Source organism: Heterocephalus glaber, unplaced genomic scaffold, assembly GCF_053883595.1.
Source record: "Heterocephalus glaber isolate CG9 unplaced genomic scaffold, H.glaber_assembly_v1.0 deba00001579, whole genome shotgun sequence".
NCBI lineage: Eukaryota > Metazoa > Chordata > Mammalia > Rodentia > Bathyergidae > Heterocephalus > Heterocephalus glaber.
This window is the reverse complement of record NW_028258360.1, coordinates 10,327,272-10,351,982: the sequence shown is the minus strand read 5'-3', so window position 1 is coordinate 10,351,982 and position 24,711 is coordinate 10,327,272. Positions and strand designations below refer to the sequence as shown.

The following is a 24,711-nucleotide window of genomic DNA, read 5'->3' as shown; positions in this document are numbered from 1 at the left end:
CTGGCTGGCCCTGCCTGTGGGCTCCCTGGGAGGGCCACTCCTCCCTGCAGACAGCATGAGGGTGGATTTCCAATTGCCTTCCCCTTTGCATCTGCGTGGATGTTTTGCATTTGTTTGGGGCTCACATCTGCTTTCAAACAATGAGCAGTAATTTTAAACCTGTTTAGCACGCGTTTAACCCAGATACTTCTTTTGTGACCATTTCACTCGCATCTGGGTTTCTGTGCAGAGAGGTTGTATGGAACAAAACAAGTGCAAAATGGTATCAACCAGCAGCTGTGCAGGAGGCAGGAGGCAGCGAGGCCTGAGCAAGGTCCTCGAGGGTGGGGAGATGCGGTTTCTCAGTGGGGTTACAGGTCCCTGCCTGCTTGGTGCTCAGGAAGGGCTGAAGACAGGGCACGGGGGCAAGGAAGCCCTCCGTCCAAGGGCTCCACGGGGATGGCAGGGACCTCTCAGCAACGCCCAGAAATTACCCCCTCGCTGCGCAGATGAAGGTCCCCGGAGGATGAACACCCCGCCTCAGAGGCGTGTCAGGTGAAGCCCAGGGCTTGGAGGCCCAGGAGAGAGTCCCCAGCTTCTGGATGAAGCAGTTCTTCCTCTTTCCCACACCCTAAAATCCACATGCCGTCCAGGGGCATTGCTGTGCTGAGCCAGTTCTGCGGTGGTCTGGCCCAGTCACCATAGTGACTTAGGGCCTTTGGAGTCAGGGGACAGCTCAGGGGTGTTGCTCCTCCTGGTGACGCTGGATTCTGTTTCTAAGCCAGCTGTTGTGCCAGAGGCAGGACACCTGCAGAGCCCTCCTTGGGGCTGGGGTCTGTGCTGTCCCCAGACACTGCGCTGGGCGCCCACGTTCAGCCGGTGGGGTCACCCAGACCTCTGAGCAATCATGGCCTCAAGGCCACAGCACTTCTGAAAGTCCAGTCGGAATGTCTAAGGGTTCTCTCTCAAGGCACAAAACTGACATTTCCACAACCACAGAGATGGTGCACGAGACAGGAGCACACAGCCTTCCTTCCCACAATGGCCAGCAGCCAAGATCCTGCCCAGCTCTGGCCACCGATGATGGGAGAAACAGGTGCGCTGCACCTTGCTGGTACGAACAGCCCCTGCGATGGAAATGTCCACGGGCCACGTGGGATGTGGTGGCACAAACCCCACGTGGCGGTCAGTGACGGGGCTGGCGCAGCAGAACTAGGTGCAAATTTTATTTGATCTTGAATAAATTAAATTCATATAGAAAAAGGTGCCTATGGCTGGTGGTGACCATGCTGGACAGCACCGAGGACGAGGGACATTTTCTGTCCCTGCCACAACACACAGGAGAGCTGAGGTGAACAAGAGCCCCAGGCAGCCGGAGCTCTGACTCTGGGAAGCAGCTAATGTTTATAACCTGAGAATTTAATTTTCATTTTGTTTTTTTTGCACTTTCATTGATATAACATGAAAAACATCTCTAGAAACTCGAGATGAGAGGAGCAGAACCCACTGCTAGCAATCCACTGCTTCTGCAACGTCCTTAGGGATAGTTGTTTTTAACTCAGATACATCCGTTTCTTTTAAAACGCTGCCACTCCAGTCAATTACACATGCAGATTTTTCCAGAAGCCACCGATCGTTACAAGGGAAATTAGCAATCTTTTTATCTCTTAAAAATAATGCAATAGTCAGGTTTTTGAAAAATGATTTTCAAAATGCCGATACTACAAAATAAAATTTAGTTGGATCTCGGCAGATAATGTCAAAGCAACCACTTAGGAGTTTATGTTTCCCAAGGCCAGTGTTTCCGCTCAGGATTGTGCACCCGGCACTGGGCATGGGGGTTCAGCCAACCTCGCTGCAGCCCTGCAGCACCATCTGTGTGCTGGCGATGTGCTTTGGTATCGGAATCGTTTATACACTGGTTTCTGTTTCTGCAAAACAAAAGTGCTCATCGGCGCTTTCATGAGGTTGAGGTAGAATCAAGCTCACAGACACAGGTGTAGTGTTGACACTCCAGGCCCTTCTCCTTCCTAGACTGCAGGCCACCATGGGCCGCTTGGCCCAGTCTGCACGTGTTAAATGATAGCAGAAAGAGTGAATCAGCAACAAGCAGATGAGGAGAGCGTGTGGCCAGGACAACACACAGATAATTTAAAATGTGCCAGGGCAATGCCACCAGAGACCAAAGAGAAGAGCCCGGCAGAAAGAGAAATTGGGCACTGGCCTTATGGTCTTTGACAACAGCTATTCCTTAGAACTGAAGAAGGGCCAAAGCGTCACTTGTTGGAGACGCTGCTCAATAATAAGATAATAAATCAGATAATAAAATGTTTGGAGGCCAGTGTCACCACAGGCTGCTAATAACACACCTCATATTTCTTGTTTTATAGGCCTCGCAAAGGAAATCAAGCCGCACTCCTCTCTAGCAGCCCCTGCCCTGTCTGTGCAGAGGGACTGGCCCGGGGGCCTGGCTGGAGTCACCGGTCTGTGGCTAAGTGTGGTGCACGGAGATGAAGCAGGAATGGGAAGGAGAAGAGGGCTCTTTCCAAAAGCTGAGAAAGCCAGGAATCCTGGGGCCCAGGCAGTAGACAGCTACCTGGCACCCCTGGAGTTGACCCAAGCAGTCAAGAGCCCAGACGGGGCCACCCCGCCCCAGTTCCAACTGAGCTATAGGATATTTACTTGCAGCCTGGCCAAGACTTCAAGTTAGCAAACTGCTTAAAACACATCTTCACTTCTCATTGGTAAACACCGCGTCTACTGATATATATTGAGAAAATTAGTGTTTTCCTGCAAAGTTTTCTGGTACATTACCTCCACTCAATGCGTAACTCGCACATGGCATTTCATCGCCACCCGCATAGGATCTCAGTGCCTCACCACCAACCATGGGCGTTGCAGCAATAATTTGACAGATGATAAAAAAGAATAAGCTCCTCGGTGCAATTTTTATAGTCTATTCTTCACAGTCTCTGTCATTGGAGTGGAAGGAATGAAGACGTACAGTTTAACCAGTATGTTTACATGCATCCGGCAGATATTTTTCTTTGTAGATTAATTGAATTACACCTATAAAATACTTATGTTGTCTGCTTATCAGTCCAGAGATGATTTTGAACAATTAGGGGAATATGTTTACGTTACTAATAAAAGATTACTACCACAGCTGAGCAACACTGGAAGATCATTCTCCACACAGAACGTTCTCAGGTAGTTCTACCAGGGTCCTCTTTTGTGACACTCCAGGGAAACAACTCCGCTGAAGTATACGAACTCTAAAATCTCATGTTCGAAATGTGTTGTGGTTTAGATTCAGTTGGCCACAAGAATCTCATGCACCCAAAGGTGTGGCTTTTGGAAGGAGACTGGATCCCAGGGCTCAGGGCGGACTGCCGTGAGGAGGCGGGGCCTGGGGGAAGAGGTGCCCAGAGGGGTGTGGCCTGGAAGGTTCCTCTCCCTCCCGGCTCCTCCCTTCTCTCCCCGCTTCCTGTTCACCATGCTGAGAGCAACTCTCCTCCGCCAGGCCCTCTACCTTGCAGCCCTGCCTCGGAGCTGGCTAACCATGGACTGGAAACATGACCCAAAATAGACCTGTCCTTTAATTTATTGGTGTTGGGTATTGAGTCCCAGCAACAAGAAAGTGACAAAGACACAGGCAAAGCCACCTGTTCCATGAGATCCCACCTTGGTCAAACGCTCACAGGAAGTCCATGCCTGTGGGGGGCTGGCTTGGTTCCGTTTCCAGCTTGGCAGTCACGAGCCGTGCCATCTCAGGCAGGCCCTTGGGCCTAGCCCTGTCTCCTCACCCTCACCCTGGCACGTGAGGCTGGCTCAGTGGAGCCAAGCGGAGGTCCCCAGAGAGCAGGAATTGACCTAAACCAGGCAAGGTGGGCAGAGATGGTGCCCAGCTCCCAGACACCAACGCCAGAGAGGACAGGCAGAGAAAGGGTGGGAGGAAGAAGACTTCCTGGCATGGTATCTGCCAGTACCCACGGTGGTGGCAGCCGGGCAGGGTTCGGCAGCTCCACACTGGGCCCCCAGCCGCCTGGGAGGCCCTGGTTCCCACTGTGCCCTGTTCACATTCCACTCCTAGCATGCACGGAAAACCCTGTTAATGTTTACAGACTGCAGACATACCGCTCATCACACCCGTCACCACCCACGCATTGTGAAGCCACGCACGGTGAATGTACATGCCCAGCTCTGCAGGCCTTGGAGTGTTCTCATGACTGGTTCCTAGAGGGCTGGGATGGGGAGGGCATTGCCATGGGGAAGTAAAGGGAGGACCCTCCACAACTGGTGTCCATTGGTCATACCCCAAGTGTCACACACGGACATACTAATGTCCTACATCCCCAGTGGCTGGAAGGACGGTGGCAACGGGAAGGGGCTGTGCTGTCCAGCCAAATCCACCAGGAACCACTGGGGTGACCTGGTGGCAGGAACTGGGCGGGATCGTCCCCTGCCAAGGTGGGACAAAGAGCCCCTCCCCAGTCAGCACGCACCGCTCTGCCTCCAGCCCAGGGAGGCAGTCCCCATGCCTCCTATGACACACAATGTTCATGGGGCATGTGGGGAAGAGCTGAGCTCACAGTCACGTGTAGTTGGTGGGACAGAGGCTATCTGTCAACTACCCACTCAGGGTCAGGTGTGGCGGTGGATGCAGGGACTGACACGCTGAGTGAGGCCCCTGTGAGGCTGAGTCTGATGTGTGAAGCCCTTGCGTCACCAGGGGACAGGTGGCAGGTGAATCTAGGTCTATGTCCTTGGGGTTGAGCCGAGAACAGCAAAGCCCAGTGGTGGTGGCAGGGGCTGGGTGTGGCACTCATGTGGCAATCGGCAAGGCCCTTCAAGGGGTGCTGGGCACAGGGCAAGGTGCAAGGGCTGCAGGTCTCTGCTCCAGTGGGCAGGGTGGGGGCAGGCAGGGGCTCGAGAAAGGGCAGGGACAAGGCAGAGAGAGCAGGAACCCCGACTGTGCAGGTCCCAGACTCCAGCTGTTAATCTGGCTGGAATGGACTGGCCTGGCCCACAGCATTACGGCCCAGGGAGCCCATGTGTGGGCAGAGGGACGGCATCCGGAGCAGCCTGAGTCACATCCACAGAGGACCGGGTGGGTTGGAGGCAGGCAGAGAGTTGCTGGTGTAGACACCTCGGCCTGGCTCTCATGGTGTTGGACAGTCAGCCCTTGGAGGGACAGTGCAGGCAGAAACTGGAGAGCCAGAAGCTCAGGGAGGGCAGAGCAGCATCAGGCTGGAGGATGCCACACAGAGAGCAGGGCTGTGGCCTCAGAAGGGGCCGACCTCATGCCGTCTCAGGAAACAGAGGAGCCAGAGCGGGGAGGACACCATGCAGGCTCCCAATCTGCAGCTCTTGGCAGGACAGACTCCTGTGTGCCCCACAGAGCTCGTGCCTCCAGCCACATAGAATTCACATGGCTCCTTAGTGGACGACAGGAGCAGGGTGCCTATGCCACACCCTTTTCTGTGCCGGCCATCCCGGCATCTCCAGGACATCTGTCTGAATCCTCCCGGCTCCTGAGACCCGCACACCCGTGAATACATGGAAGGGACTAGCTCAGCCAGGTGACTCCCCAAGGGCACACAGCCACTGTGCAGGGTACAGAGATGTGGCCTTGGACACCAGCACTGTCGCGAGGAGAGGGAAGTCAGCTTTCTGGCTGAGCTTCTGTTCAGAAAGTTCTAAACAGTGCATCGGTGCCTCAGAGGCGCTGGAGCAGGGTCTCACTTAGATGTGGAGGGCAGGGTGGGGACCACACACGGACTGGGGACAGGGCTCCCGGAAGCCCCAGAGCCCGGCTGCAGACACGGACCTGTCTCCACATCATTCTTCACTGTGACTGCAAAATCCACGCACGTGATTAGGGAATAAGGGCTCATCAGACTATGAGGTCACATTCAGTTAAAGTTTAGCTATTTGAGAAGAAGAGTGGCCATTTCTGGTCCAGAATGATTTATGCAGATCAACTGTACGAACGTCAAAGAATGCTGGAAACCCACACATCCCTCCCAGCAGGCCTCCACACCTCGCCTGCATGGACACCAGGCCGTGTCCATGGAACCCAGGGTGAGGCCCCGGCCATTGCTACCCTGCCCAGGACCCAGGGACCCATCTGCTTCTCTTGCCCTGAGGCCCATGCGTCCAGTCCCAGGGTGCCAACCTTTTGGTGTCTCCCATGTTCTTTTCTGTCCTGTGCTTGTGTCCTTTAAATAGATCACGCCACTGTCATTTCACAGAGGCTCAAAGAGAGAGGTCAGTCTGTGGGACCAGTCCAAGGACTGCTTGGGTCTGCGTGGACAGGGATGGAGCCACGAGGCCATCCCTCGCCCACATGGGGAGTGAAGGCAGGGAGGTGTACCCTACATGGCTGGTGTCCCCCAGACTGGTGCTGGCCGGTAGCACTGGTCCAGGCCTGGAGGACAGGGCCGTGGGTCCTCTGGGACCTGTGAGGGAGCCACAGGGCCATCCCATGTCTGATGAAGGCAGCACTGCGGCACCTGGCCCATGACTTGCAGTCTGCGCACTGCCCTGGCTCCTGTGCCAGAGCCCGCAGAGGGAACTGGTCACAGTCCCAGCCGTGGGCTCCGCTGGCTTCTTCCTGAGTCCTGTGTCCCCCGTGGGTGTGGGGCTGGCTTCCAGGGGCCCGGGTTGAGAGGAGTGTGTCCCCAGAGTGTGTGGTCCGGGGAGGAAGGGACCTGGCAGGGTGCAGGTGGGAGCCCCAGGGTCATGGGGGAGACTCCGGCAATGCCCAGGGACCCCTCGGCCTCAGGGCTCTCCCACACAGGAGCCCCAGGTGTCAGCCTTGGCCCGGAACTCAGATCCAGACTCGGGAGCCTGGGCCCGTGCAGCCAGAGGGGCAGCTGGGCCATGCTGGGATCCAGGGCACGCACGGAGCAGAGGGATGGGGCAGCCTCCGGCACCACCGTGGAACTGGAGGCCAAGTCCCGTCAGCCTGCAGACCGGGAACCAACCCCAGAGAGTGGAGCCGGCGGGCTCCTTGGGGTGCGCGTGGTGGGCACTGGGGTCCAGGGACCCAGGAAGGACGATGGGGTGGGCGTCAGTCCTCCAGGGCTCCGACAGCACTCACCGATCTGCCCTTAGCCTGGGGCAGAAGAGACCAGTGGGGAAAGTCAGGCTCCAGCCTGGTACCCGGAGACAACAGCGGGCAGCAAGGTGCTGGGCAGGGGCAAGTGACGGAATTTCACCGGGAATCCGTGGCCCACAGTGGGCCAGACTCTCAGCCGTCGATTTCCTTTCTGCTGGGACCCACAGCTTGGCGTTGAGTCCCGGTGCCGCCCACCTCTCACCTGGGGGAGGTGCTGAGTGCTGTGCCACGTGTCTGAGCATGAGGCTGTGGACCAGTGAGCAGGGGCACAGAGGCAGGGTGCCCTGAGCTGCCCGTCCTGTGGGCGCGTGCACGGACTGACGAGGAGGGGAGCATGGGCCAAGCTGCTCGAGCCCTGCTCTAACGACTGAGCTCTTTCCGCCTAATGAGCCGGAGAACAGAAATTGATGAGCAAAGACATGCCACCCCTAATCTGAGCACAGATTCCTCACCACTGCCATCCATCTCTGAAACGTCCTCCCTCAGGCAGGGCCAAGATCCACAACAGCAGTGCACCCCAACTGTGCACGTGAGTCTCCTGGCTGTGCACCCCTTCCCAGCAGGTGGGGCTGGGAGCTTGGGGGCGGCAGCCCTTCCCTGGAGGGGCTTCCTCGAGGCCGGTGTGGCGCCTGTGCCCTGCGCCCGGATGAGCCCTCCCAGCACATGCGGAGGTGCCTGTGGAGCTGCCCAGCCCTCCTTCTAGCTGGGCCAACCCTGTCCTGGGTCCTCAGGGCCCCACTTCCAGATGCCCCAGCTGCATCTGAATTCCGACTCAAGACCAGTGGGGCCCAGTGGATTTGCTTCCTGGCGGGCTGTGAGGCCCAAGGTGTCTGTCTGGGCTCAGCCCCATTTCCTTTGCCAAGACCCACATGACCATGGGGTTCACCCTGGGTCATCACCGGGTGCTCCATGAAGCCCACTCCGCACGGCTCACAAGCAGAGCATGGGAGGCTGAGGTCCGCAGAAGCCGAGCTCCCTGCCGGCCTGGGCGGAGGCCTCAGCACGGAGTGTTCTCCACCCCCGCCCTTGCAGGGTGCCAGGGCGCTGGGCTCGTGTGGGAGCTGCGCCGGAGGAGTCCCGCCTGTGGTACTTGTGGTGAGGGCGGGCGGGTGGACTACAAAGCCTAAGCAACACAGGGAGACGGCTGCCTTCGCAGCAGGTCAGACGTGGGTGTAGCGCTCACGTCACCGCTTTCTCCTGAGCTCTCAGGCATTGTGTTTAACTTCTTGACACAACCACCCTCCTCCTTTGAAAAGTGAAAGCAGCCCAAGCTCACTACCTGGCACAAGTGTTAAACTGAAGAAGCACATGCCTGTAATCCCAGCTGATCAGGATGCTGAGGCAGGAGGATCATAAATTTGGGGCCAGGCTGGCCACTTTGGGAAGATCTGATCTCAAAAATTAGAAAAAGGCTGGGCTGGGGATATAGCTCACTTGCTTAATGCATGCAAGGTCCCGGGTTCAATCCCCAGTATCACAAAACAAAACAAAGCTGGAGAGTGCAGCTGAAACACTTGAGTGCTTGCCACAGCCTGAGACCAGTGCAGCTCAGAGCCACATGCACAAAGCTGTCAGTGCCGACCACGTGTGGACCTGCATGGCCAGGCTCAAAGAGATGGTGAAGATGAACGCGCGTCCAGGCAGCCTGACCACATCGGGCACCCCTGGGCTGAGCCCTGAGTGACAGGGCCACACAGGCACGGCTGAGGAGGTGACCCGGGGCTGCAGGCGGGGGTGGCGGGGGTGGGCGGTCCCTCCTCCCAGCTCTGCATCTGCAGCTCTGTGGACTGGACGAATGAGGGGCTCTGCTGGAGTCCTGGGGATGAACTCAGTCTTCCTCACCTCCCCTGCATGGGCATTGGCACCGGGGGCTCCGGGGAAGGCAAAGCCAAGAGCTGAGGAGAGAACCCTGTGCCCGGGCCATGCTGCCTGCCATCCCAGTGCGAGGCCGGGTGAGGAGGCCTGGGCAGCAGGACCCTCCCTGGCAGGACGTGGGCTCCACGGCCGGCAAGGCAGAGGCCCAGCCTCAGTGCCAAGGCTCCACTCACCACAGCCCGGCCGGGGGGCATGAGGAGAGGCTGGAGGCCAAGGCTGCAGTGACATCCCCCCGGCAAAGCCCCACTTCCCACTGGGAGAGAGGCTTCAGATACAGAGAGCGTCTCTGCTAGAACCAGGCAGGCAGGCCCTGGGGGACAGCGGGTGCCTGGGAGCCATGGGGGGCGACGGGGACCCATCCAGGAGGGCTGGAGACAACCGACAGAGTGCAGACCAGGCCAGGGATTTGGGGTCCTGGAAAGGGAGGGTGAGAGGGAAACTAGAAACCTGCAGAGCTAAGGACCGAAAGCTGAGGAGGAAGCAGTGGAGGGGATCATTTTCTGGCTTGTAGCAGTGGGAAAGCTGGAGAACTCTGGCATAGTGTCTCGGGCGATGCAGAGACCACGCCAGGGCATCCTGTGCCAAGGGGAGGTGTTCAGGTGTTCAGAGCAGTTTTCTGGGGGGATATCCGAGGAAGCAGTGCTGGCTGGGAACCAAAATTAAGCAAATAAACACGTGTATAAGCACTTGGCAAATACAGACCATGTGGTAACTTAGCTGAGACACGCTGGACACCTGATTCTGAGATCACAAGGGCATACCACAAGCAATGCCCAGCATCGCCCACAAGGAAAAGCTTAAGTTAGTAAAGCTGAGATCAGTCAGTGTCGGGGGTGGGCAGGCTGGGGACAAAAATCCCAAGTCCTGCAGCCTGAGTTCCAGGCGGAGGGTGTGGGCGGGTCTGGGGCGGACCCTGGTGCACGTGGCAGGTTCTCCTGCAGGTATCATGTGTCCAGGGAGAAGAGCCCATGCCTCGGCTCCTAGGGTGGCCAGCATGAGAGGGCAGGGTGCCCTATGTGGGGAGGGTGATGGGACAACACTTCAAGGGAGCCAGGGCCCAGCGGAGGCAGACAGCAAACAGAGAAAGGAAACCTGTCACAAAATATGAGCTGTGATGGAAATTCACAGTGACTGTTTACATAAAAATAACTTATTATGATGAAAGACACATTGCCACGAATCCCTCTCAAAATCCGCTTCAAGCACACTCGTCCCATGGCTCTGCCACTTTCTGCAGCGGCTCTGGAGTCCTCTCTCCTGAGGGTCTATACAAGATATAATAAAAAATACAGTGACTGCTGCTGCCAAGCATCATGCAAAGGAAAGGCAGCTTGTCAAAGCATGACACTGTGTCCTGTCCACCTTATTCACCAGATCTGGCACTGTGTGATTCCTGGCTCTTCCCAAATTCAAAATGACCAGGAAAGGAAAACGTTTTGAATCTATCCAGGACTTCGATGCAGCAAGGACACCGCAACTAAAGACCCTCAGGAAAGAGGGCTCCAGAGCTGCTGCAGGAAATGACAAGAACGGTGGGATGAGTGTGTTCGAGGTGAAGGTAATTCATGGCAATGTGTTTTTACTGTAATTTATTTTTTTAAAAAATTAAACATTCACCATAGTTTTTGATCACACACTATAAATAAACAGTGGCAGAAGTACAAGCAGGTGTATATCTGGCCATTACACTGCCTGCGTTTATCCCACTAAGGGACAGAGGCAGTTGGCTGGGATGAAGTGTGGTGCTGGGCTGCAGCCTGGGACGGGAGACACCAGAACAGAACAGCTAGGGGTAAAGTAAGGGCAGGGAGACCTCAGACCCCAGATGCCACGCCATGGCAGAGCGGGGCCATGCAGGACACTCCCTGGACAAAGAAGGACATATGTGAGCCACGGCCCGAGTGGAGGCAGACAAGGAGGCCAAGACCTGCCATCGGCCTCTTGGAGCAGGGGGCTCGAGGAGCTGAGCTCTCATTTTGGAGTCAGGCTCTGTAGGTAGGCGGCCCCTCCACGCCCAGTGCTCTCCTGCCAGGTGTGGGCCGAGCAGGGTCACACACCCTTCCTGCAGGAGAAGGGGCACACAGGAAGGAGCACACAGGAAGACTGCTGCTGTCTGCCGAGGGACCTGCAGGCCTACACCCTCTCTGCTACTTCACCCCAGGCTTCCCTTGCGTGGCAAAGTTGCTCACTGGTTACTTGCCTCGGGGTTGGCTGCTCAGCCCTTTATCTGGGGTGCAATGGGGTTGGAAGCTCAGATCCCAGGGTCCACTCATGCCCCGTCGTCCCTCATGCCCCACCGGGCTGGGGCCAGCCAAGTGCTCACCGGCTTAGGAGCCTGGGTGAGCTCCACCACCAGCACCACCCACGCCTGGGAAACAGGACCACAGTGCCAGCCCCCTGAGGCAGGGCTCCCGGACCCCAGGGGAGCAGTTCTGGGAGGGCATGGGACACCCCTGCAGCCCAGCCTTCGAGCATCAGCAGCAGCAGGGGTGAGCTCACCACCCGCACCCTCAGATCCAAGGGCGCCTGTGCCGAAGCTCAGCTGAACACCACACTGGTGGGCCCAGAGGTCCACAGGAAAAACACAAAGACCTGCGTCCTAAGGATGGATTCGTTTTCCAAAGAGAAACGCAAGCCTCTGCAGAGTGCACCTGCTCTCTGAATGAAGGACAAGCAGCCCCCAGACAAAATAAACATCAACACGCGCCTGTCCCTCTGGGCCACAAAGCAGGGCGCAGCCCAGGAGAAAGCCGGACTCGACTTCCCCAACAGGCGGCCTCAGCTTCCTGTGTGCTCCTCGGAAAGCTCATCAGAGGCCCAGCCTCAGTTTCTCTAGTAAAGAAGTGTCCCGTGACCTGCTGGAGGGCTGGGGGAGGACCCCTGCGCTGCGCCAGGAGCGGCTGGCTCAGCAGTGGTGAAGGTCGAATGCAGTGCCGAAGGTCATGGCTGCTGTTGGTAACAGGGTGCCAGGGCCACACGCAGGGTGGCCTCGGTGGGTGGGAGCCTGGGTCTGCAGTGGGCAGTGCTGGCCTGTCTGACCTCGGCAGGTCCCCACGCCCCGCCTCGCCCACCACTGTGGGGGACACCGAGGCTCCACCTGTGCACACAGCTTGCCAGTTAGGAGAACCCAGCTTCCCAGAGGAAACGCCTTTCTGTCTCCCTCTTTCCTTTCTTGATGGTAGCAGAGCTTGAACTCAGGGCTTTTGCACTGAGCTGCATCCCTGGTCCTTTTTTTTAAGTTACTAAGTTGCCAGGCTGGGCTGGAACGTGCAGTCCTCCCACCTCAGCCTGGCAGGGTGCTGGGAGGACAGCGGCATGCCACCATGCTTGGAAGGATGGCTATTTTCGTCAAGGCCGCTGTCCATGGGTCATGGCGCTCTCACTATACCTCAGATTCTCTGTAATGGACCCGACGGACCAGGGTGAGAGCTGTGAGAGCCACCGGTGAGTTAGAGCCTTTTCTACCACAGGCTTCCCAACGGCACCACCGTGCCCCGTGTGCAGCGCGTTCTGGCCAGCCTTGCGGAGCGGGAACGGGGCAGTGTGCATCCTCGTGGCCCGCTGCCCTGGGGGGCGTCCACGGCCCTGCACCCCACTCACCTCCACTTCTCTTCTCTACATTCATCTTCGGATCAAGCCCAAGCCCAGAAACCCCGCTTGCCAAGCACAGGGAACAGAAATAAAACAGAGACCGTTTTTACCAGCCGGAGGGCAGCCTGGGGGGCCCGAGGCCTTTGTCCGGCAGCTCTTCGGACGGTGTGCACCCTAAGGATGCAGCCCTTTTCAGAAATAATGAGCCTGCCCGGCTCCCCGGGGGCCTCTGCCGGGCACAGGGACATCTGAGCGGCAGGCTGGGCTGCCGCATTTGTGAGGAGGCCGACAGACTGGGACACACGGGAAGAGGGAAAGCAGGGAGCAGCACCTGCTAGGCGGCGGGAGAAGGCTGGGGTGGGCTGTGGGAGGGTCAGGGACGGCTCGGTGACTCCCAGCTCCAGGGACTACATTGGAACAGGACTTGCCCCTGCTGTGGGGGAACTGTGTTCCTGAGGAGACATGGAGTCCTGACGCCCGGGGCGTCCACAGGGCCTGTTGATAGCAGGGTTGGCCGCTGCAGGTGTGGTTGGTGGGCATGAGGTCATGGGGCTCACAGTCCGATAGGCCTGTCATCCTTATCCAGAGGCCCCGGGATCGCACCCCCGAGGAAGCTGAGGAGGCCAGCACCATCAGAGGCCAGGAGGCCTGGGACTCTGACCTCGAGGCCTGGACCCGGAGTCACCACCTGTGGGGCTCTGCTGTCATAGTCCCCAGAGCTGGTGGCCCTGTCCCTGCCCCGGGCAGTGGCTCCCAGAGGGCCATGAGCCACCGTGGAGCCCAGCGGCCTTTCTCCTCCTCTCTGGCTGCTCACGGGGTGGGGCCGGGGCTGGTCCTGCCCTGTGCCGGCCAGCTGGGTCTCAGGTCGGCAGGCCGAGCGGGGCTCCGGCTCCCGTCCTCCCGGTAGGGGCTGCCAACCTCTCTGCCAACACGGGATCAATGCAGGCGGTATTTAATCACGCTCTCGGCGTGAGTCCCAGTGAAGAGCGTCTCTGACTGCCGGAGCAGTGCGCTGCCGTCCGTGACGGGAGACAAAGTTGAACCCAGATCCACGCAGCCGGCACAGCTGCCCCAAGCCCTCGGTGCCGCCCACAGCCACAGCCTGGTCCCACAGGGTTCTTCCTCCCCAGCTCCCCCTCCCCACCGCCTATTTCTTCCTCCCCCTCCCTTTGCCGCCACCCACATCAGAAGCGGTGAAGCCACTCTAGAGCCGCAGAGACGGAGGAGGGAGCTGTCCCACGCGTGAGGAGATCTGTAAGCGCGGAAATGATTGGCCGAGGTCTGGAACCCCGCCCTCCAGTCCTTCCGCTTCCTGGGGCGACCGCGGATCCACAGCCACGCGGCTCACAGGACCAACGCCCGCACACTGGGCTCCGGCCTGGTCCCCAGGAGGGGCTGGCAAGGTCCGCACGCAAACGGGACCTGTGTGAGGAGGCCGCAAGCCCCCGACGCCAAGTCTGTGCCGGGGAGGGGCCGCCTGTGCTCCCCGGGACGCCGGACAACCCCAAGCCCTGCGGTGTCCGCCTGTCCCTGGGGCCTGCCGGGGAGATGCGGAGCCGGGACGTCCTGCTCCCATGCAATCCCTTCCAGTCCCCTTTCTTTCCTCTCCATTCCGCAGAACCAGGACAACTTCCTGGGACAGGAGACGCTCTGATGAGGGGAGGGGGCTCGCTTGCCCCCGTCAGTGGTGCAGTGGTGTCCCGCGCCTGCTCAGGACTGGCTCTGCCCAGCATGGGGGAAGGAAAGCCACCCCGTGCCTCTCACCTCGCCCTGTACCTTTACACCAGGGGGCGCTCTCCTTCCCTGTCGGCCTGCCATCACCAGCCACTCTGGGGGAAGCTAAGCGACTTCCTGTTATGGTTTCTGTCTAGATGTCCCCAAGAGCCTCCTGCACTCACAGGCGGGGCTTCTGGGAGGTGACTGGATCCTGGAGCTCAGAGCTGACTGCTGTTGGGAGGCGGGGCCTGGTGGGAAGAGGGGGGCACTGGGGCGTGGGCTGGAAGGTTCCTCCCCCTCCCGGCTCCTCCCTTCTCTCTCGGCTTCCTGTCCACCATGCCCCGAGCCGCTCTGCTCCGCCCTGAGCCGCTCTGCTCCGCCCCGGCCCCTCTGCTGTGCCGTCCAGCCTTGGAGCCAGCCCACCGTGGACTGAACCATGAGCCATGCTAGACTTCTCCTTCCTTAGGTGGTGGGAGTCAGGTGTTGTGTCCCAGCAATGAGGAAGGGGCCTGGCCTCACGTCACATGGCTGACAGGTCCATGCTAGTTTGCTCTGGACTTTTCAGCAAAGTCCAGATTGAGGATGGGCCAGCCCTGGGTGACCCTGCCTTCACTGGGGTGGCTGGGCCCCCAGTCTGCTCCCTGGCCCCAGGAACCCCCTCTAAGCACAGGACCTCCAGCATCTGAGATTCCCAGCCCTCGCCCCAGACTCCCTGGCTCTAAGGGACTGGAAATCTTTGGCGACTGAGACTCGGCCCTGGAGCAAAGTGTCTGGGAGCAGCCTCCATCTGCTGCGGTCCCCCTCAGGGCTGTCCAGACGCTGGGTGGGCTATGAGAATGCCTGGCAGATGGTGGGCACCTGATACCCAGCACTGCTGCTGTTGACGAGACAGGAGACAATCCAGGTCTGCCCTGCCCTGCTGGGAGTGGACTCCACAAAAGCACTGCCGGCCTGGGCCAGCAGAGAGGGGACAGTGGCCCAGGGGTCACCAGGGGACATAAAGCACATGCTTGGTGAAGGGCGGGCAGGGCTGGGTCCCCCGGATGATGTGGGCACCCCTGTCTACTCCCCACCCTTCCAGCCCCAGCTGAGGCCCACTCTTCCTCCTCTGTGGTCCTGCCCTGTCCTGCCCTCTGTTACTGCCCCTACCATTCAGCAGAGCGTGGGGAGAGGAGACAGCTCTCCACTCAGGCAGGCAGAGCTGCTCCAGCCCCACACCGCACAGCATTCAGGGGCTACGCAGCACTGCACCCCATGGAATCACTCATCTGCACCCTCAGGAGGTGAGGTGGGTCTCCCTCCAGTGAAAAGAACACACGGACAGGTGTTGAGGATGTCGAGCGAGACTTCAGTAAACAGAAGTGCAGAGCCGTTCAGAGGAGGAAGGCTCAGAACAGGATGCTGCCTGCTGCCTCTGAATTTCATACGCAAAAGGAAATCAGCAAGGAAGTTCTGCTCACTAAAAACAGCAAAGCGATAATTAAACATTAGAACTTATTTTAAATGCGACAGTGGTTAAAAATACAGTGTTGACACAAAAATAGACAAAAGGACCCAAAAAGAAGTCCAGAAACAAAATCAAACATACAGGGCTTTACTATCTGATAAAGATGACATTTCAAATAAGTGTAGATCCTTTTTTTCAAGAAATATTGGGCCAACTGGGGTAAAAAAGCTGGGTTTTACTTTGTATGATGTACCCAAACAACTTCAGACAGATGAGTGAGGCAGGGGCGGAGGGGCGCCTTTACTGTCTTTGCTGTTGTACCGAAGCAGCCTTTGCCCACAGAAGCTCCGGGACAGGGAGAGGTTTGTTCGTAGTCATAAAGAAGTTGTATGATCCAGAAAGGAAAAGATTGCTGACACGTGTAATTTCCCCACTTTGAACAGCTTCGTTGGGGTATTTGACGCGCAATATCCCCAGGTAGGTAGCGAATGATTTGCTCATCTGGACAAATGCACAAACTCGCAAAACCTGTGCAGTCCAGATAATAAACTCGTCTGTCACTCCCAGGCCTCCTCCTGCCTTTGTGGTCCAGGCAGGCTAACTGCCTGTCGCCAAAGCCCAATGTGGGTTTTCTAGGGTGTTCTATAGACGAAATCCTACTCTTCATGCAGCAGAATTATTCTGAGATGTTCTTGCGGGTCGCACCTGTCACGAATCCGTTCCCTTTTCTTCCTGAATAGCATCCTACTGTTGGGCACTCTGTGCTTTCTGTGTCATTCACCTGTTGATGGACATGGGGCGTGTGGTGGTCTGAGCTATCAGAGCCCTGCTGACGGTCACACACAAGTAGAAGTTGCTGTTGGACATCAGCTTCATCCGAGTGCTGTATTTGTGAACGTCTGGAATTGCTGAGCCGTGTGGGAAGCCAGGTGTAACTTTTATGGGAATTGCCCCAGTGTTTTCCTAAGCAGCTGCCCTGTTCCCTGCAAACCCCCAGCGCCAGCAGCTCAGGAGGCTTCTGATTTCGTCACCTCCTCCCCAACACGTGTCGTTGCCCAATTGTTTTATGTTTTATTATTGCATCCCCCCACCCCAAGTGGGTGTGAGGCTCTAGGGCAGCCCTTCTGCACTTTCCGAGTGACTGATGACTCTTTGAGGTGCTCATTAGCCATTATTACATCTTCTCCGGTGAAATGTCTTTTGAAATCTTTTGTCCATTTTAAAAACTGGGTCATTTGTCATTTTATTCTTGAGCTTAAGGGTTCTCTATACATTGAATGCACACCTTCTTATCAGAGATAGTCTGCGCACATTTCCTCCCAGGCTGCAGTGTGTCTTTTCACTGCCCAAATAGCACACTTTCAAGGGCAAAAGTTCTTAATTTTGATGACAGTTAATTTATCATTTTTTTTCTTTTATGACTCCTGCTTTGGGTGTCACCCTCAAGAAATCTTTGCCTAACCTTCTATAACAAAATCTGAAAATTTTGAATTACAAAAAGGAATCAAACAAAGAGAGAAGACAAATGACTTACTGGATCAAAATATTTGAATTCATATTATCAAGTGCTAATTTGTCTAGTAGATAAAGAACTTCTACATGTCAATAAGCACAAGACCAGCCATCTAATAGAATAAAGTGCCAAGGGATACAAGCAGATAGTTCACAGAAAATGAAACACAAATGTCTCTCATGTGTGAAACGGCCCGCTTTACTCCTAAAAAGAGAAATGCAAATGAAGACCAGAGAGAGACCATGGCAGGGACCAGAACTGGACCGAGGCCGGGCAGGTAGGGAGGAAGAGTCGGGGAGCAAGCACCTTGGGCCTCCGGGAATCCACGGCCAGGGACGCGGTGGGCTGTGTCCAAGGCCCAGGCAGAGAGGGCGACGCCAGTCAGAACCATGCACTGCACATTTCACAACACGCATAAGAGAGGAGTTGGAAGGTTCGAGACAGAGACAGCAAAGCTCTCCAGGGATGGCGAAGCTGATTACCCCCATGTGAGCACCTGCAGAATTATCACGAGGCTCCTCGTAAACATCAATAAAAAGAGAAAAATATTAAATGCACATAACAGAAATCGCACCTCGGGAGATTCACCTACCTGTGAGAGACATATGTGTTCAGAGGCAGCTATGGCAGCAGGGCCTCGTGCGCTGCGGGCTGTGATCACGTGTGACTGCAGAGCACCCTCATGCAAGAGCCGTGGGCAGCGCTGTCCTCCCTCCCCGGGCTTCAGTGCGTCGAGCTGCACCCCCTTTCTGTCCAGCCCAGACAGGAAGGGCTGGGACCTCGAGGGACAGGCAGAGGGCTGTGCTCAGGTGGAGCTTTGCGTCCGAATTTGTCCATGCATCGCCCACTGGAAACCAAAGACAACGTGAGGGGAGAGGTAGGACAGGCATGGGCTCTGCAGAGGCCCCGAAGGCTGCGCTGGCTCCTATGGAAGATGCACACTTCCCGGAGCAACTCGTGTACACCCTGCCTTCCTCCTAGGCCTACAGCAACTATGATGAATGATTGGCTTTTCTTCTTTCTCTTTCTTTCATTTCTTCCTTCATTTCTTTCTTTTTCTTATTTTGCAGTACTGAAGATTGAACCCAGGACCTTTGTACTGAGCTTTATCCCCAGCCCTCTTCAAATTTGATAATTATATTGAGCCAGGGTCTCACTAAGTTGCCCAGGCTGTGTTCAAACTTGTGATCCTCCTGCCTCAGCCTCCCATAGCTCTAGGATTACAGGCATCCGTGCAAACCCTGTCCTCTCACTGCTCCAGCGGCAGAGGTTGCCATGCCGGCCCCCAGCAGGAGGCACTGCACCCACTCAGGGCTGAGATTCGGGGGTCTGCTGAGCCTTAAGCCATCCTGTGCTCCTTGGGGTCTTCCGCCTGCCATCTGCCTGACGCCCCCTTCCTTCCCTCCCGCACCCACAGCCCCCATCTCTAACCGCCAGGCCGGGGCCTACTGGCCTCTCCTGCAGCCCCCCACTCCAGCGCAGCCCCCAGCGGTGGCCCGCCAGCCCCCAGGAAGGGTGGGGGCGCCGGCCAAGGTCGTCCTCCGGAGCGGGGACCCTTGGGCCCCATCAGGAAACAGGAACCACAGCAAGGGGACGGATCTTGTGCAAAGGAGGACAGGGCCGAGGTACGGGGGGAGGGGACAGACGAGGGGAGGACGCAGGAAGAATAGAGATGTGCGTGTGCGCGCCAGCTCCCCACCCGCAAGGGGACCGTTTGTGCTACGAGCGCGCGCCCATGAAAATTCAGTCAGAAAACATGGTTGCGCCTGAGCTCCCTCTGCGCATGGTGGAGCCATCTCATTGTGTGGCTGCCAGCGACTTCTGACACGGCCCAGGCGTGAAGAGGTGGCTCCACACGTCACATGTGTGACTGTGGTCTCTGCCAGAACCAGCCCGAGTCCTCCGGCAGCTCTGTCAGCATGAAGACCGCACGCAGCCGCACCGCATGGCTGGCCAAGCCCAGGGCGCGGCCGCACCCGGACCGCAGAGCTCTGCTTCCGCCTGGTTCATGCCCGAGGGACTCGTGACCCTGGGGCTTTCTGCCGCGGTTTGAAGCTCGGAGAAGGCGCACCTCCTCTCCTTATCTGAATCTGGCGGGTGACGCTGCGCCCGCCCCCGCCCGGAAGGCGGCCTGAGGTCAGAGCGCACATCGCGCCGCGCCTTTTCTTCCCCTCTCGCCCGAAGCAGGACCAGGAGGGTGCGTGAGTGCTCAGCTCTGACTTCTCCTCCTCCACGGAGAGCATGGATCGCCAGAAATGTTGGTCTCGCACAGAAACCCACAGCTGCACCGCCCACCGCCCGCCCACCCATCAAGCCGCGTGGATCCGCAGAGCGCTTCAGCACCAGGCAAGGCTTCCTGAGCCTGGCAATTCTGATCTTTACCCGGCTCCCCACGGCCGGGGTGCCCCACGGGGCCGCCCGCTCCCGGCAACTACGCTGCACACGAATCATTTTTTAATGTTTGGCTTAATACATACAGATTCTTTAAACAATAAAAAAATCAGCAAACAGCACCCGAATCTGGAGATCTCTTTCTAACACAGAAAACGGTTTCTTGGTGGCACCGGGGACTCAACGGCAACGTGACAACATAATTAGAAGATTGTTCCTGGGAAGGGAGAGGCATTCTTCACGAAGCTCTTACTAGCGCAATAAGATTATTCTCCCTGAATAGCTAATCAGCCTTCTCCAGCTCCCAAACCCGGGGCTCGCGCCTCTCTCTGGTGCCTCTTCCCGACTCAGTGCAAAGTGTGGCACCGTGAAGGGGAGATTTCAGGTGTTAACCGACTGTGAGCAAACAGCTCAGGGGGCTGTGGGGAGAGAGGTCTGTGGCAGATTAGCGGCAATTTAGGAAGATGGCACTGTCGCACCTGGGCTGACAGCGCTGACAGGTTTGCTGATGTCGCTCCCGGCCTGGATCCCAGTGTCGAGTCTGAGGCGTAGAGCCTTGAGGAGAGAGCTGGCACTGGGAGTCCGTGCGACTGCACTGCTTGTGGTCCCTGGAACAAAGAGCTGGGGTGGAGGGGACAGGCAGAGTCGGGCGGCACCACCACCAGCGCCACCTCTGGGGAGTGTTTATCCCGGGGACCAAGCTGTTCAGCCCAAGCTGCTGCAGAGGAAGGGCCTGGTCCCAGCCTCCCCGCCTCAGACCCGTGGAGACAGAGGCAGAGATCTGGGGGGCCCTGGCTCAAACTCCCTGGGGCTGGCCCTTCTGGGTGGGTGGCAAGCTGCTGGCTTGCTCCAGGGTCAGCGATGACCACGCTGCAGAGAGGCACAGGAGCCGGAGCCATCTCACCCGAGGTGGTGTCCAGCCTTTGTGGAGACCCGTGCTGTTCCCCTGCACCCCAGAGAGCAGAGGCTCCAACCTCCTCGAGGCCGGACAGGATCTGCAATGAACTGGGCTGGCTGGGGCAGTGTCCTGAGGCAGCCCAGGGCCCAGGCCACGGATCACACTCCAAATCTCGAGTTGTCCACACAGACAGATACAGACGCAGGAGTGGAGGTTAGCGGGCCACGCGGGAGAGGAGCCCAGGGGCTGGGGCAGCCCTACTGTGCCCACCACGCCCCTGAAGCCTCAGAGCCTGGCGGCTTCAGCCCTTCCCCCGAACCGCACCCTGGGCAGCAGCTTCCTGCTATAGCCTGGGTCCAGCCTCCTGGCCTGAGCCCGAAGCTCGGGAGACATCCCGACTCCGGCTGGCAGGCCCGGGGGCTCCCGTGGCCACTGTGTGTGCCCCCAGGTTGAGGGCCCCTCCCTTTGGAAGCCCACTGTTGCCTTGAGAGGCTCCTGAGGCTGTAGCGCAGCCGGCCGCTCGACACATACCTACCGGCTGTCAACATCCTCACTCTGCTTCCTCCCACTGCAGCAGCAGCCTGGCCGGCGCCTGTCCACACCGTACCCAACAGCCCACAGAGCCTTCCACCTGCTGCCCCCTCCTCGCTTGCTCCTCTGAGGCCCGAGGTTGATCTACGGTGCCTTCTCCTGGTTTGCAGCCAAGTCTGGCCTCCGGCCGGGCAGAAGAAAGGACCCCTGTTCTGGTTCCAAGTCTGTCCCTGACCACAGCACCCCGAAGACAACGCCGCCACAACCTCCATGCCCACGAGCTGACCTCCTCCACGGCGGCGCCTTCACAGTCCAAGGAGAAGCCTCCTCGCTCGCCTGTGGGCCACCCTCCTCCCCTGGCAAAGGCCTCTGCAGGCGGGACGGGCTTCTTCTCAGTTGCTGGACACAGAAACCCCTTGCTGACGTCAGTGACCACACTGGAGGAAGGAGGACACGGACAGAGCCGCACAGCCAGCACACCTGCAAGTGCCTCACCGGAGAGGATCACAGGGCACCAGAGCACCTGGACGCTGCCTCCCAGTGTGAGGCCATCGGTCCCGTCCCTGGCCAGCCGCCATCGCCCCATGTCAGGGCCAGGTGGGAAGCAGTGGGCCGAGCCCCGGCTGCTGTCCCGACTAAGCCCGGAGATGGAGGAAGCAGGTGCTGCCACGCTCAGGCCGCAGTGGCCCGAGGCAGAGGTCACCTCGGAGGGCAGTGGCCGAGGCATCACTGTCCCCGTGAGCAGGCGCCGGGCTGTCCCAGCACTGAGCATCTCCCACTGGGCAGAAGGCAGGGCCTGGCTGGCCGAGTGCAGCCAACAGGCGGAGCAAGGCTTCCTGCAGCCAAAGGAAATGCCGCCACCGCTTTCCTCACCAGCTGCAGGCTGTGTCCAGCCAGACTGGAGTCGCCGGTCGAAACCTGAACTGGCCGGCTTTCTGAACAGAGGCTGTCACTGCTGCAGAGAGCTCAGCGGTGCCAGGTGGAGAAGCTGGAGCTTTGACTTCTTGCCCACGGTGCGAGGGAGTCAGAGGGTGAAGGGGACCGCGTCGGACCCGGAGGAAGTCACTCGGCACACTCAGGGACAATGTCTGGGACAAACCCCCAGGACCAGCAGTGAGGTCAGGTGGGCACAGGACAGGGAGGAGCTTGGAGCCTGGGCATCCCCCCGGCGACCTGCCTTCCCCACGGCTTGGCTTGACAGTGTTTTGTCCACCGTGAGAGTGGGCGCAGTTCCCACACAGGAGGGCAGCTTGATTTCCCGCACTTAGCACAAATCACCGGGGAAATCATCTCATCAGCCGCTCCTCCAATTTTAATCAATTGCTTATTATCTCCCACACGTCAGCTTATCGCCATGATTCCTGCCATGGGAAATCATCACACCCCGCCCAGTGTGGCCTGGAGGGAAGTGAAGCCCCTCATTGACCCAGGCGGGCAGGACGTTGAGGGCCTGGAGTGTGGCTGCCCTGGCCTGGGGCCCTCTGCCAGTGTAGGCAGCGGGCAGCCCAGGAGGCCTCTCCCACAGGGATGAAGGTCCTGGAGGCCATGTCACCAGGTGGTGGCAGGGTCTGCACTTCCTGGACCCCTAGAGCCACATGGATCCCTGTGGGGGGCTCAGGCAGCACCAGCTGACAGGGCCGAGTTCTGGGTTCTCACCCAGGCCAGGGCGCCACTGAGGCCCAGATTCCATGTCTGCAAGTTTCCTGTTCAGGCTGAGTGGTGCAGCCCGCCAGGTGACAGGCGTCGGGTCACCTGGCCAGGACCGAGTCCAGTGAGGAAGGAGCTCCTCCTCAGCTGGCCCACCCGGTGGCCCTGTGACACTGGGCCACAGCAAGGCCCCACCGTCTGGACAGAGCGAGCTTCCCACTTCTGGGGTGACAGAGACAGACACTTCGACTTCAGTTATTCAGGCTTCATCCAGTTACAAACTCAAACACCCTCTCTGCGGAGAATCGCTAACAGGTGAGCCTGACTTTCTTAGAGAAAAGCAAAGAGGTCCCATGAGAATCCCAGGTTCTGGGGGTCACAGTGGAGCTTCAGCAGAGGGGACACTGTGTCCTCAGATGTCGGCGAGCGCACAGGGAGAAGCCGGGCCACCTCCAGGGACGCTGCCTCGGCCAGGGCTCCATACCGGGATGGCACATGGTCAGGGGAGTTGTGAAGGGCCCCAAACGCTGTCCTGTCTTAAACATCGGCCAGGCCACGGCCCCAGCAGCAGCTGCACCTGTCGCTTCCTGTGTGATATCCACCGCAGAGTGAACCGGTCCCCTCGTCTGACTTCCTGTGCAGCCATCCAGCACCGTGTTGGACCCGAGGTGCCCTGGTGTCCTCTATGGTCTCTGGCCAGCCCATGTCTGCCCTTCTGTCTGGGAAGCACCTCCGCGCCTGCTCCTTCTGGAGCGTCCCCTCCCTGTCCCCTCCAATACTGCTGTGGTGTGGTGGTGACTGACAAGTGACACAAAGTGAAAATATTAGTTACTAGTGTCACGGCTAGGTTCTTGGCTCCGTTGTTATAATTACTTCCCTTGTGGAACGGTCACCATTCAAAGGGAAACCTTTCATCGGTAAGGTGAGTGTTTTTAGCCAAAGCCCATCTGAGGCAGAGGATGACACTGAGAATTAACTCCCTGAGATTCTGGGTTCGGGGAAGGGCCTTTGTCCCAGGAGGCAGCAGGACACAGGGGGCTTACACCCCAGGCTGCGACTCTGCCGTCCTGGGCTCCTCCCACCCACGGGTCCCAGGAGGCAGCAGGACACACTCCGGGCCCCGGCCTCCAGCAGCAGGGTGTGAGCTTGTGGCGGGCGAGGGCACAGTCTGTGGTGTCAAAGTGCCACCCAGGGGTGGGCAGGAGGACAGGTGCCAGCAGGGCCAGGTCCTCGGGGTCTCCTGGGAGGACCCTTCCTGCCCCTCAGCTTCTATGTTTGTGGGGGTCCTGGGCCCCCCGGCTTGTAGACGGCCATCCTCTCTGGCCTTGATGTGTGGGTGGCGGTGGCCGAGTGTCCCTTTCTGAAGAGCAGTGGTCCTGCTGGACTAGGCCCTGGCCGGTGACCTCCCCTCAGCTTGCTGACCTCCATGAAGACCCAATTTTCAAAGAAGCTCACATGCGTGGGCTCTGAGGGCCAGGACTTCAGTGCACCTGTTTGGAAGACATGATTTAACCACACCACTGAGTAACTGATCAGTATGGATATAACCTCTCTCCCACGCCCAGCACGGGCTCAGGAATCCAGGTGTATCAGCGATTCTCAGCTTGTGGGCTGAAGACGCCAGCAGGTGGTGGGGACGCACTGGAAGGTCTAGGAGTGCCGGGGTGAGGAGTCTCAGGTGTGGCTACAGGGACTGCAGCTGCCCATTCACAAGGAGCCCAGTGTTCACAGAGGGACGGGCCTTACAGACTTCTCCCCTGGATGCCCCTTCTCATTACCCCACAGTGCAGAATGATGGCCCCCGAGGCCACACGTGAATCACACAGGTGCCAAGGTCACCTGTCTTGCTGTAGGTCCCACACCCTGCCCCTGTCGGAGCACTGCCACCACGGGACTCGCTCGACACACGGCCCTGCAGAACGGACCACACCGCTCTGCTGCTGGGAATTCGATTTTTTTCTTTATTTTTATTTTAATTTAGACAAATAGTTGTATATACT

General features: G+C 58.3%; 1 long non-coding RNA gene across 1 annotated transcript; it reads right to left on the bottom strand.

The window, feature by feature from the left end:
• Positions 1-15,857: 15,857 nt before the first annotated feature.
• On the bottom strand, positions 15,858-22,519 carry LOC147823472 (uncharacterized). Its single transcript, XR_015443849.1, has 2 exons — positions 17,837-22,519; positions 15,858-17,740 (listed from the first exon to the last, which is right to left on the bottom strand). It is a non-coding gene; the product is annotated as an uncharacterized LOC147823472 (long non-coding RNA).
• Between the last annotated feature and the right edge of the window lie 2,192 nt (positions 22,520-24,711).